General features: G+C 45.2%; 1 protein-coding gene and 1 long non-coding RNA gene across 4 annotated transcripts in view; one reads left to right on the top strand and one right to left on the bottom strand.

Moving 5' to 3' along the window:
- The window catches only part of LOC102147876 (uncharacterized), a 73,011-nt gene that overhangs the window by 53,298 nt on the left and 7,453 nt on the right, over window positions 1-12,260 (top strand). The window contains exon 1 of one of the 2 annotated variants that reach the window (XR_011440856.1): window positions 10,490-10,812. The exons of the other annotated variant lie outside the window; for it this stretch is intronic. This is a non-coding gene — a long non-coding RNA (uncharacterized lncRNA). Of the gene's footprint in view, window positions 1-10,489; window positions 10,813-12,260 lie in introns of those variants that run through there. 2 annotated transcript variants of the gene reach the window in all.
- The window catches only part of CLMP (CXADR like membrane protein), a 90,009-nt gene that overhangs the window by 50,360 nt on the left and 27,389 nt on the right, over window positions 1-12,260 (bottom strand). The window lies entirely within an intron of this gene.

Here is a 12,260-nt window from a genome sequence, read left to right on the forward strand (position 1 = left end):
TATTTCACTTAGTATAAGGTCCTCGAGGTTCATCCATGTTGTCTCATATTGCAGAATTTCCTTCGTTTTTAAGACTGAATCATAGTCCATAAAAAAAGGAGAAGGGCAGGTACCAAATAGCGTGGTTGTAAGGACTAAATGAGATTATCCATGCAAAGTGTTTAGCGCTTGGCACATGTAGGCACTCAGTAAGTGTTGGTTCTTATTATTTCTTTATTCCTCTTGTAGTAAGTGCCTGTTGTTTTGGGAAAACTGAGATGAATCAGGCGCAACCCTTTTCTCAGGTCACAGTCTTAGTGGGGAGTTAGATGGGTAGACAAGAAGAAGTACGCCCACCCGTCGACTCTGTGACATGTCCTCATTCTTAAAACTCTGCCCTTAGCTTGTGTGACACCCTGTGCTCTCGGGTTCCCTCCATTCTGGTCCCTGTGGTTGGGTCTTCTTCCTCACGGGTATGTCCTGTGAATATTGGCGCTGCCCCAGGCTCCATCTGCAGCTCTTTTCCGTCTCTCCCTCCACACTGCTCTTGTTCTTCTCATCACTCCCCGGCTTCCATGCACCTAAAGGCTGGTAACTTCCTAATCTAACCCTACCACCTAGACCAAGTCCCACAGATCCAGCTGAAGTCGCTCTCCTTGGATGTCTTACAGGCACCTTGAACTCAGAGGGTCCCAGACTCAGCACCATAACCCCTGTGTTCCTTAGCTGACTGAATGGTGCCATCGCCTGCTTCCTCAGCCAGAACCAGAGAGGCACGCGTGCTCCCTCTCCTCCTTTGCTTTACACTCACCCCCTCCCCGCCAGTCTCCCAATGCCTTTGACTCTGACCCCTCTCCATCCCTGCTGCTCTGTTGGAGTGCACACCTCCAGGATATTCACTGAGTTTCCTCCAAAATGGACTCCTTGCTTTCAGTTTTTTTGTTTGTTTTTGAGGAAGATTAGCCCTGAGCTAACATCTGCTGCCAATCCTCCTCTTTGCTGAGGAAGACTGGCCCTGAGCTAACATCCGTGCCCATCTTCCTCTACTTCACATGTGGGACACCTGCCACAGCATGGCTTGACAAGCAGTGCACAAGTCTGCACCTGCGATCCGAACCGGTGAACCCCAGGCCACTGAAGTGGAACATGTGAACTCAACTGTTGCACCACCAGGCTGGCCCCCTTGCTTTCAGTTTTATACTTTCCAATTCATTCACTACCTGTTTTCTAAAATGCCATTTTTTTTTTTAGGTTCAACTTCTACTTCAAATTCAGTATAGTAGAAAGACCCATGGTGACTGTCGCTTGGCTCGCCAACCTCATCCCTTGTAACCTTTCCATTCTGTGCTATGTTCTAGCTGCACTGAATCCCTTCCTATAATATGAACCTTTATACCTCAGTCTTTGCACTCACTGCTTCATCCACCTAGAGCACACTTCCCTACCCTTACATCCTGCCTGTGACCCCATGGATTACCTTCCACTGGTCCCTCGAGACTTAGAGGTCACATCCTCCAGCAAGCCTCGCTTGATTGTCCCTCCTCTGTGTTCCCCGAGCACTGTCTGCATACCTCCAACCTGGCACTCTGTATTATGACGTCTCCCCTCCTAGACTGTCAGTGCCTGGTGGTTCAGGGCCATATCCTTCCTCACTGCATCTTCAGCACCTTGTGCAGTGCTAGTACACAGAAGGTGCTCAGGAAATGGTAGTTAAAGAAATGAATGGAGGTAATATAACTTGCCTTGCAGGGAGGCAGTATAGAGTAGTGGTTAGGGATGTTAAGTCTCGAGCCAGACTGTGTACATTCAAATCTTGGTTCTGCAGCTTACCTAGGAGTAAGTTACTCCATCTTTCCATTCCTCAGTATCCCCGTCTATGAAATGGGCATAATAATAGTACAAAATCTCATGAGTGAGTGGGGAGAATTAAATCAGTTAACATATGCAGGAGACATAGAATACTCACTGGCATGTTTTAAGTGCTATGTAAGTGTAGCTGTTCCATCTAGGCTTGTAGAACTTTTAAGTAGCTTTCAAAGTTTGCATTTGACCCAGGTCTGTCTGACCTCAAAGCTTATGCTATTTCCACTATACCGTGCTGTCACAGATTTGTATGAACTCTGCACAAGGACATTTGGATGGAATCTGAGTAGAAAAGGAAGGAGCAACAGTGGTCTGAAGTTCTGGCAGCTTAAAGTTTAACATACAAGGATGTGCCTGATTGTGGCAAGAGGATGGGGAGAAAATTTGGCCCTATAATAGGACCATCCTAAATTTACATGTTCATAAAATGAGTTGGTTCCTGTTCTACTTTCTGTCAGTCGCTTGGGAGCCACAGATAGTCTCTTGACAGCTTAGCAGCTGGGGAGGATATTGATGCCTAGGATTGTTTCATTGAACAATGAGGATCTTTACTCCCAGCATTCAGACCTTCTAAGAGATGAACAGATCATGCATTGAAGAACTCCCAGTCTTTAAACTTCTGCCCTCATCCCATCTGTATCTCCTTGACGTTTACAGTAGGAAGAGGGCCAATTGGGTGCATGACCCAGGCTCTGGTCGTTACTCACATTCTTAAAAATTAGCAAGACTTTTCCTTCACCAACTTACTGCCTCTGTTCTATTCCATAGAGGCTGAGGTCTAGCGTGTCAGCCTGATGTCTTGGCTTCTCTTTGAAACATCAGTAACACATTAAGGGCTACTTCCACCCTGTCACAGCTGTACCCTCACAGAGCATATGCTCACTGCTTTGCGAGGCAAGGGTCATATTCTATTTCCTGTACAATCAAAGCATGTGCTCAAACACTGGAAGTGGGCTAGGATGTGGTGAGGGGTGGGCCAGACACAGGGGCCCTGAATTTTAAGGAAGCAGTTGATAAGAAAGTGTTGCTTAGCTTCTTGAACTCTTAGCGCTTTTGCTGCATGCACAAGAATGGGATTTGCTCCCTGTAGAAAGGGCCTAGGTCAAATTGCAACACTAAGCAGGAAGACGTTGCTCTTCCCATGAAGAGAATAAGTTCTTGGAAAGCAAGGACTATCTGTTGCCAGTCTTTATAGTTTTCACAAAACCTACTTATTGAAACAAACTGATTTAGGAGCCCCCGATTATAGTTATATCCCAGGAGAATAAAAGAACAGCAGGTCAAGTGATTCCAGCCCACCTAAGCTTCTTGATAGGCAGAGTGAGAGGAGAGCAAGTCATGCTGATATATTCGGGTGTCTCCATCTTGTCTCACCACCTTTCTCCCACAGCCAGACTTGTTCATTTAACAGGGGGCTCTGTTGTTCAGGGGCCATGTGCCAGGCAGAGATGCAGTGTGGGGATGGCAGCAGGAAGGAGGGAAGGAGGACAGGAGACCATCTAAGAGTTTATGGGAAAGGACCTCTGGGGTGAGGCATGGAGAGGAAACCATTGGTTTCTGTCTAGAAATCTATTCTATAAATAAGTTATTTCACGTCATCCGTGCTATTTCCCCAGCAATTCTGTACAACAAAGTCCATATGTGAAAAAGGCTGCTGCCTGTAGTGACCTGGTGGTCAAAGCCATTTCCTTGAAGTTTCCTGGTCTCATAGAGGTCTCCTTTAGGTTGGATTTACTTGACTGCATATGAGGCTATCTAGGGGACATCTGTGAAGTCACAGACACTTGTCCTCAAGGTCCTTCACCCCTGCTTTTTATGCTCTTTCATGCCCCTCTACTGGTGTCCCACCTGCTCACTTTCATTCATTCGCTCACTCAGAAGGTGTTTATTGAGCTGCTAACAACTGAAGAATCTTATGACATATTTGGTATGCAAAGACAAATAAAATCAGGTCACTTTCCTGGAGGAACTCATAGTCTAGTGGGAGATACAGATATATGAATTCATAATTACACTGTAATATGCTAAGTGCTTGTAAGAGGTGTGTGGGAATGTTGCTGCACTTACGTTCTCCTGTTCCAACTGAGCAAAGTCAGGAAAGAATCTGATAAATTAATTCATGCTGAGATACAGAAGTCTGATGAGAACAAAATGCATCACCCTTCCCAGGGGCATTTTTGCTTATTTCATAGCATCTTCATTTTTAGCATGTTTATCAATCAAAACCAACACAGTCTGTCTGTTTTAAATTTTCCCAGTTCTAGGACCACTCCCTAATCCAGGCTCTCATCACTTCACACCTATCCTGATTTTGAACAGCTTGCTGGCCCACCTCTTCGCTCTCCAAGCATTCTTCACAGCCTGTCAGATTAATTTGCCTATAGCACAATTCTAGTCGTAGCCCTTACATCTGCTGCTCAAGCAACTTAAACTCTCTCCACCTCAACCTCCTCATTTATAGAAAGGTTATAATGATGCCCTGCTGATTTTGAGGAAATGGGATAATTTCTATTAAAAATTATAATACTTGTAAGGAGTTATACACAGATGTTATTATTGGTATCATTTTACTGCCCAGCCTAAAAGCCTTCGGTGGGAGAAAGCCTGTCTGCAGCCCAGGCCTACTCACTCTAGCTCCAGCTGACTTTCTCAAGTGCTTCTCTTCTCCTCTTCCACAAAATGAATGCTCCGATCTTACAAGATTGGTCTAATCGACATCCTCTGAGCATGTCTTCTTTTTTTTTGAGGACGATTAGCCCTGAGCTAACATCTGCTGCCAATCTTCCTCTTTTTGCTGAGGAAGACTGGCCCTGAGCTAACATCTGTGCCCATCTTCCTCTACTTTATATGTGGGACACCTGCCATGGCATGGCTTGTCAAGCGGTGCGTGGGTCTGCACTCGGGATCCAAACCGGTGAACCCCGGGCCACCAAAGCGGAAGGTGTGAACTTAACCACTGTGCCACCAGGCCAGCCCCTGAGCATGTCTTCTTAAAGCCCCATCTGAACCATTTTCCATGCTGTTCCTTCCACCTAGAATGCCCTCTCCTCCACCCCCTCCCTCACTCTGCCCTCATCCGAATCTTACTCTCCATTTTGGCTAGCTCAGTTCTCACCTCTTCAGGAAGGGCTTCTTCAAACCACTCTGGCTCGTGGCGATTTCTCCATCTTCTGAGTTCCTTCCTTCCCACAGTACCACACACCTGGCAGGTGGCACAGCAGCCTTACTGATAGATTTACATAGCTTTTCACATGAGTGTCAATGCTTTCCTCCTCTAAACTAAACACTCCTTGTTATGGGCTGAATTATGTCCGCCTCAAATTCATAGGTTGAAATCCTAATCCTCAGTACCGCAGAATGTGTAGGTATTTGGAGACAGGGTCTTTAAAAAGGTAATTAATTTAAATGAGGTCATCAGGGTGGGCCCTAATCCAGTATGACTGGTGTCTTTACAAGAAGAGGAGATTAGGACATACAGCTGCAGAGGGAAGACCAGAGAGAAGATGGCCAAGGAAAGAGGCCTCAGAAGAAACCAACCTTGCTGATAACTTGATCTTGGGCTGTTAGCTTCCAGAACTGTGAGAAAATAAATTTCTGTTGTTTAAGTCACCCAGTCTGTGGTATTTGGTTATGGCGGCGCTAGCAAACTAATTCCTCCCTCAAGAGCAGCCACTTTTGATTCGCTCCAAAGCTCGAATTAGGGAAATATTTGCCTCATACCTTGTCGTTTTTTTCCTGTCTCCATATTTCCTCCTGTATCTTTTCATGTTGTATTTCATTTGTGTCGCAACCAGACTGTCAATTGCTAAAGCACAGAGCTATGTCTTCTATTGACATACCCAGTAGGGCCCAGAAAGGGACTTTGAGCACAGAGGTTGTGGAAGGAACGCCTGAAGGGGAAGCATGTTGAAAAAAGTGTTTCAGCCACTGGGCTGATACAGATTGCCCTCAAAGGAAGTTCATTGAGGACGCTTCTTTTTCCTAAAGGTTTTCTCTAGGAAACTCAATCTCTTGCCATGAACCGCATCTGGCTGAGAAAGTACAGAGCAATGACATTAACTGTAATTGACATTAAAGCATCCCCCTGGACCACTGCTGATGGAGCTCCCAAGGTTTCCGGGCTCGGGTGCAGCAAGCACTGACATTCAAGCTTACCCATCGTCTGGAACACTGAACCCGTCTCCTCTCCCCAGGCACAGAACAGCCTCCAGGCTTTGAGCAAATAAGAGCTGCAGCTCTTTTCTCTTCACGGAGGAAGGCGCCACTGAAAACTTTTATCTGATCTTTTTCTCTGAACTTCCTTTTCTCTCCTGCCAGCATCTCTCCTTTGAGTCCTCTTGCCACAACTAAATCTGTCCCCAGAGATTTACCTCTCCCTCTTAAAATTTTGGCCCAAATATGGAAAATACCTAATCCTCTTTCTTTGTGCTCCTTAGTGAAGCAGACACAGGCTGGAAGATTCAAAAGGAGCTTTACTATGAACTAAAAGGGGGAGGGGCACAAACATATGCAGAGCATAAAAATATTTATGAAGCGTTTGTCTTTAAACAGCTGGCCCACTTAACTGGCTCATAAGGACTATTCTTTCCACCTCTGGGTTGAGGAAATTCCTCTCTAATTCTTAGGCTTTTCTTCCTTTGGTTCTTTTCTATTCCCTTTCAGAGAAGCATTTGGGATTAGACACCTGGCATATACGGGCCAAAAAATGGGTCGATGAATGCAGAGCCCTCATACTTCTCTGCTCTCATTCCTCACAGCAAGACAGAGCCTATGCTGAACAGACCCTCTCACACCCTCCTCTATGCAGGCAGTCTCAGGGATGATGTCTGTGCCCCCATCCTGACTTGAGTTCTATTTGTCAACGAGAAGCTGGTTTCTCTTTGTGATTGGAGTATAAGCCAGCAAACTTGAAGACACAAAACTAGCTCCCTATCCCAATGCTCTGACTAAATAGCATATTTATTATAGGCATCTTGGCTAGTGGGACAGCCCTCCATGGAGGCCAGATAGGCAATGGCCTGTTCTGTTGTATTTATGGGCCCACTTGTGGGGTTTGGAGGTCTTGCCCATTTGTCTTGTCCATGCAAACAGGGCCTTGAAAAGGTGTATATTTTATCCCGGAGTTTTATAGTTTTAGCCTGGAAGATACCTCGGATCTCTTATCATGTCAGATATCATGAAATATAGCATAGCACGTCAAATAAATAAGGTAACACTTAGAATTAGGGAATGATCATTGGTTTGGAATCAGGAGGTCCAGGCTGGAGCCCTAGTTCTATCATTAACTAATCTCAGTGAGCCAAGGAAAGGCCACGTAAGGTCAGAGTGAGAAAATGGCCATCTGCAAGCCAGGAAGAGAGCCCTCACAAGAAACCAAATTTGCCAGCACCCTGATCATGGCCTTCTAGCCTCCAGAACTGTCAGAAAATAACTGTTGTTTCAGCTACCCAGTCTGTAACATTTTGTTGTGGCAGCCCAAGCAGACTAATACAGAGAAGTAGATCCTTCAGCCGCAGCCAAGCCTTCAGATGACTATTGCCCCAGCTCGACTGTAAACTCAGGAGCAATCCGGAGCCAGAACCACCTGACTAAGCTGCTTCTGAATTCCTGTGAAAAAATAAATATTCGTTGTTTTAAGTCACTAAATTGGGGGTGGCGGGGTGGTAATTTGGTATGCAGCAATAGATAACTGATGCAAGAAGTGAGGGAGAGAACCCTTTATCCCAAGGCAGTATACTACGCAGGGCACTTGCATAGCCGGAAGAAGGAAGCATCATTTGTGAGACTTTACCTGGGGGACAGAGCCCAGCTATGCTCCATCCCACATCCATAAATGATGATACCTTCTTCCATCTATGCCAAAGGGTGGAGAGATGTGGTGGACAGATGCCTAGCTATGCTCCATCCCACAGATAACATCTCCCAAATGATGCTTCCTTCCTCCCAGAAAGATTTGCTAAGCATCCCCAGCAGCAGTGCATATGGCTCCAGGAAAAGCCACTAAGGATATCACAACATGGACACTTTCTTTTCAGGATTCTGTCTTTTACTTGGCTAATAAATTATTTTGGTTAAGATTTCTATTGAATACTGAGGCTTATGAACAAATGAATATGTAACAGTTTTAGGAGCAGAAACACTCAGAGATATTAACTCGTGAGACAATGAAGAAATCATGGGCATTAAATACCTGGAATCAATTTATTAGCTGGCTCTGCACTCCAAAATAAAATTCAGAGGAACTTGGAGAGGTGATCGTCACAGTGGTGGAATACTGAGTAGGTTTAGGACATTAGGCCTAAGCTTAAATAATTCCAGTTCAGGAGAATCTTGGAATGTTAGAGCTAGAGTATCTTAGAAATCGCCAGGACAACCTCTTTATTTCACCATGAAGGAGAAGTGAAGGCCCGGAGGCCGAGTCACTTGCCCAAGTGTAAGTGATATGGGTGTAAATGATGGAGCAGAGACTAAAGCTCTGGCCTCTGCATTTGAAGTGCAGGTGGTTCCACGCCCTTCAGGGCTGGGAGGAGAGCGCAAAAGCCATTGCCTTCTTGCGAGGGAGACCTTGGACCTGAGTCAGCACTGCACCACTGCCCCCCCCCACAGCCATTTCCTTATTTTCTCCTGCTCCTCACTATGTGGTCCCTTCTGCACAAAACCCCCAGGTTTCGTCTCAGAGGCTTTCTCACACAGATCACTCAACCCACCTGAAAAGTACTCTATGCTGATGAGAGATCACCTTACAACTGTTAGAATGGCTGTAATAACCAAGACAAACAACAACAAATGTTGGAGAGGATGTGGAGAAAAGAGAACCCTCATACACTGCTGGTGGGAATGTAAACTGGTGCAGCCACTATGGAAAACAGTACAGAGATTTCTCAAAAAATTAAAAATAGAAATACCATATGACCCAGCTATCCCACTACTGGGTATTTATCCAAAGAACATGAAATCAACAATTCAAAGAGACTTATACAGTCCCATGTTCATTGCAGCATCACTCACAATAGCCAAGATGTGGAAGCAACCCAAGCACCCATCAACTGATGAATAGATAAAGAAGACGTGGTATATATATATACAATGGAGTACTACTCTACCATAAAAAAAGGCAAAATCATCGCATTTGCAACAACATGGATGGACTTTGGGGGTATTATATTAAGTGAATAAGCCAGACAGAGAAAGCCCAACACCATATGATTTCACTCATACGTGGAAGATAAACAAATACACGGAGATAGAGAACAGATTAGTGGTACCAGAGGGAAAAGGGGTTGGGGGGTGGGTGAAAGGGGTAAAGGGGCACATATATATGGTGATGGATAAATAATAATGTATAAGTGAATTTCACAATGTTATAAACTATCATAACCTCAATTAAAAAAAAAAGTACTCTATGCTGCTTCGCTCAGACTCTGATATCCAGCAAGTCTTTGTCAGGGTAGGAAGACCGTGTAAGGGACAGTGGCCTGGAAGGCAGGGTTAGGTGACTGGGGTGCTAATACTGGCCACCTAAGATCTACCCTGGCATCTTAGGCAAGTCACACACTGCTTTGCAGCGCCGAAGTGCCCTTCCCATTATAGCTGCCATCTCATCAATGAGAGAAAGCAATCCCTTTGAATGAGCTAGCTAGCTAAGTCTCAGTGTGCTTAAATAATATAATGCTCTGATCTTGATAAAATGCCTCTCTCCCGGAGAAGCAAGGCCATGGTGGAGAACTCAGCACTGTGGAAGGTTGGAGTGCCAGTTTCCACTGCTACAAATCAGACTTGGAGACTCAAGGGACAGTGCTACCATGGCCTGCTGGCTTTGAGTGGACCTGTTCACCTATCTGGGCCTCACCATCTCCCTCTTTAAAAGACATTGCTTGTTATTTTCTCATCCGTGCTATGCTGTTGGATATATTATTTTCATTTTGCAATAAGTCCCAAAGCCAGTAGATTACTTGCGTATTTACAGTCCCTAAAATCAGAGTTAGTTCAACTGCTGTCCTCATATTGTGCTGTATTAAACACAAGAGCTTTGGAACTAGACAGACCTGGATTCAAAATCTGCTTTCTCACTTCTTGGCTGTTGGACTTGGGCAAGTTGCTCCACCGCTCTGAGCCCCGGGTTGATTTCATCTACAAAAGGTGGTGCTAGTAGTACACAGCTCCCAGGGTAGTTATGAGGATTAAATGAGAGCATCGTGCACAGCGCTGCGCAGTGTATGGCACAGAGAAAATGTTCAGCAAATGTTAGCTATGACTGCTGCTATCCTATATCTAGTTCATCAGCCCCTTTGTGTGCCAGGAACTGTACTGGACACCGGGGCTGCAAACATAGACAGCCGCTGCCTCAAGGAGTTCATGAAGTAGTTGCTATGCAGGGCTGGTTCTGAGGCATTTGGAAAATGTGGGGAAGACCAATGATCTGTCAAGCATTAAAGAAATGAGAGTGCTTAAATATTGGTGTGTGTGTGTTACTTTAAAAAAATGATTAGAGTGGTGTCTGGAAAGCCCAGCAAAAACCCAATATCTCCTAGGAAGTATTTAACAGCTATTTTCAGTAAGAAGTAAATATCAGGCTGCAAACTTTCCAGAATGTGCTCATACCAGATTACCTGCAGGCCATTGTGAAGAGAGCCGTGCATTCCCCCATAGGGCGAGCCTGGGCATGAGAGGAAGGAGGAGGAAGAGACAGAGACCCAGTGGGTGAGAAGGGTAAACAGGGTCTCCTAGTGTCTATTTGGGTCCCTATGCTGCAGGCAACCCTCCAAGCAGGTGTGGGACCCATCGGAGTGTGTGTAACATCTGAAGGAGAACATGAGAATGTGTAGCTTACTGCCCAGAGTCAACAAATGCTGAGAATTTGTGTCCTGAATCAGTTATGATTTATGTTAACTTTACTGCTCTGATCTTGGGATAACTATCTCATGCTTAACAGAATAGGGGATGGCCAACTGACAATTATAAGGCAGTGAGGTAAGTGCTGTTACAGTGGAGAGACGCTGAGCTGTGCCAGGGGGCACGTAGGAGGGGCAGCTCCCTGGGGGGGGGGTAGGGAGGGCGTTGAGGGGGATGGGGTTTGGGGGGTTGAGGGGGGGGGAGGTGCGGGAACACCCTGAGGAAGGCTGTGAAGCCCTGAGTCTGTGAGGGTAAGGCGGTGTTTTCCATAAGTCTCTGCAAATACTCTCAGCCGGTTAATAATTGTCGCTTTAAGAAATTCTTTTCAAGTTCTAGTCCAAAAGGGAAAAAATGAGGAATTCGTCTACTTTTTATTACATTTACCATGTTTGTTTGTTTATTATAAAGACCTCCTACCTAATGATAATGATGATGATTTTATTTTTATAACAAGCTATTAAATGCTCTGAGAACCACAAACTCTGCTGATAAGAATTTATTTCAATAATCCAGCTCCACCCTCATGAACTTAATTTCTTTCCTGGGAAGGTAAATAAATAGTGACATTTGGGGAAGGACAGTCCTTAGAAGCATGATTTGCTGAGTGTCTTCTCTATACTCTTTAATGATTTCCTAAATCCTGGCTCACATGAACACTAACTGTTCATTTTCAGGGAAAAGCAGGGAGTGTAGCAGATATGCAGCACCAGAACCTTGGGAGAAGGGGCTGAATTGTGCGCAATTATTTGGGATGGTTCGGGTTAGCGACAGGTCTTGATTTACTGATTTCCTAAGATGTGTAGAACAGCTTAGGCCTGTTGTACTTCTCTTCCTTAGAAAGCTCCTCCCTGTAAATATCTCAGGCATGAATGCTTCAAAGAAGTTGACAAGAAACTTGCTCTCCCATTTATTGATTTAAACAGGCAACTTTAAGTTTCCTTAGCTTTCCTCTGACAGCGATACTGAAAAGGGGTGGGAAGGGTCACTGCTCATGCAAAGGTAGGTACTGAGTACAAACTTGATGCCCAGCCTGGGCTCTACCCCATGGGATTTGCGAGACAAGTAGTCTAAGACTTGGTCTCTAACTGCAAGTTACTTATAATCTATTTGAGGAGGTAGGACTAAAATAGATGGAGCAAATGATTTAATGCATTAAATATTTACCAAGCCCCTACCATGTGCTAACCCAGTCACGCTCAGCCTGCCTGTGAGGAGCACTGTGATTTCTTCAGATGCAGAATGGCTGGGCCTCACCCCCAGAGCAGTGGCCCTGCAAGAGCCTTTCAGACTTGCATCAACATCATCTGGGAACTTGCTACAAATGCAAATTCTTGGTCCCATCCCCCAGTCTCAGGGGGTGGGAGTGGGGGCAGCAATCTGTGTTTTAACAAGCCTTCCAGGTGTTTATGATGCACAAATGCTCAAATTTGAGAACCATCTGATTCAATAGGCCTGGCGTGGGAAGTGGGAGTTTGGGCTCCTGAATATTTCCAAAGCTGAACAAAGATGTTGATGTGCGGTCAGGA

Source organism: Equus caballus, chromosome 7 (genome assembly GCF_041296265.1).
Source record: "Equus caballus isolate H_3958 breed thoroughbred chromosome 7, TB-T2T, whole genome shotgun sequence".
Classification (NCBI taxonomy): Eukaryota; Metazoa; Chordata; class Mammalia; order Perissodactyla; family Equidae; genus Equus; species Equus caballus.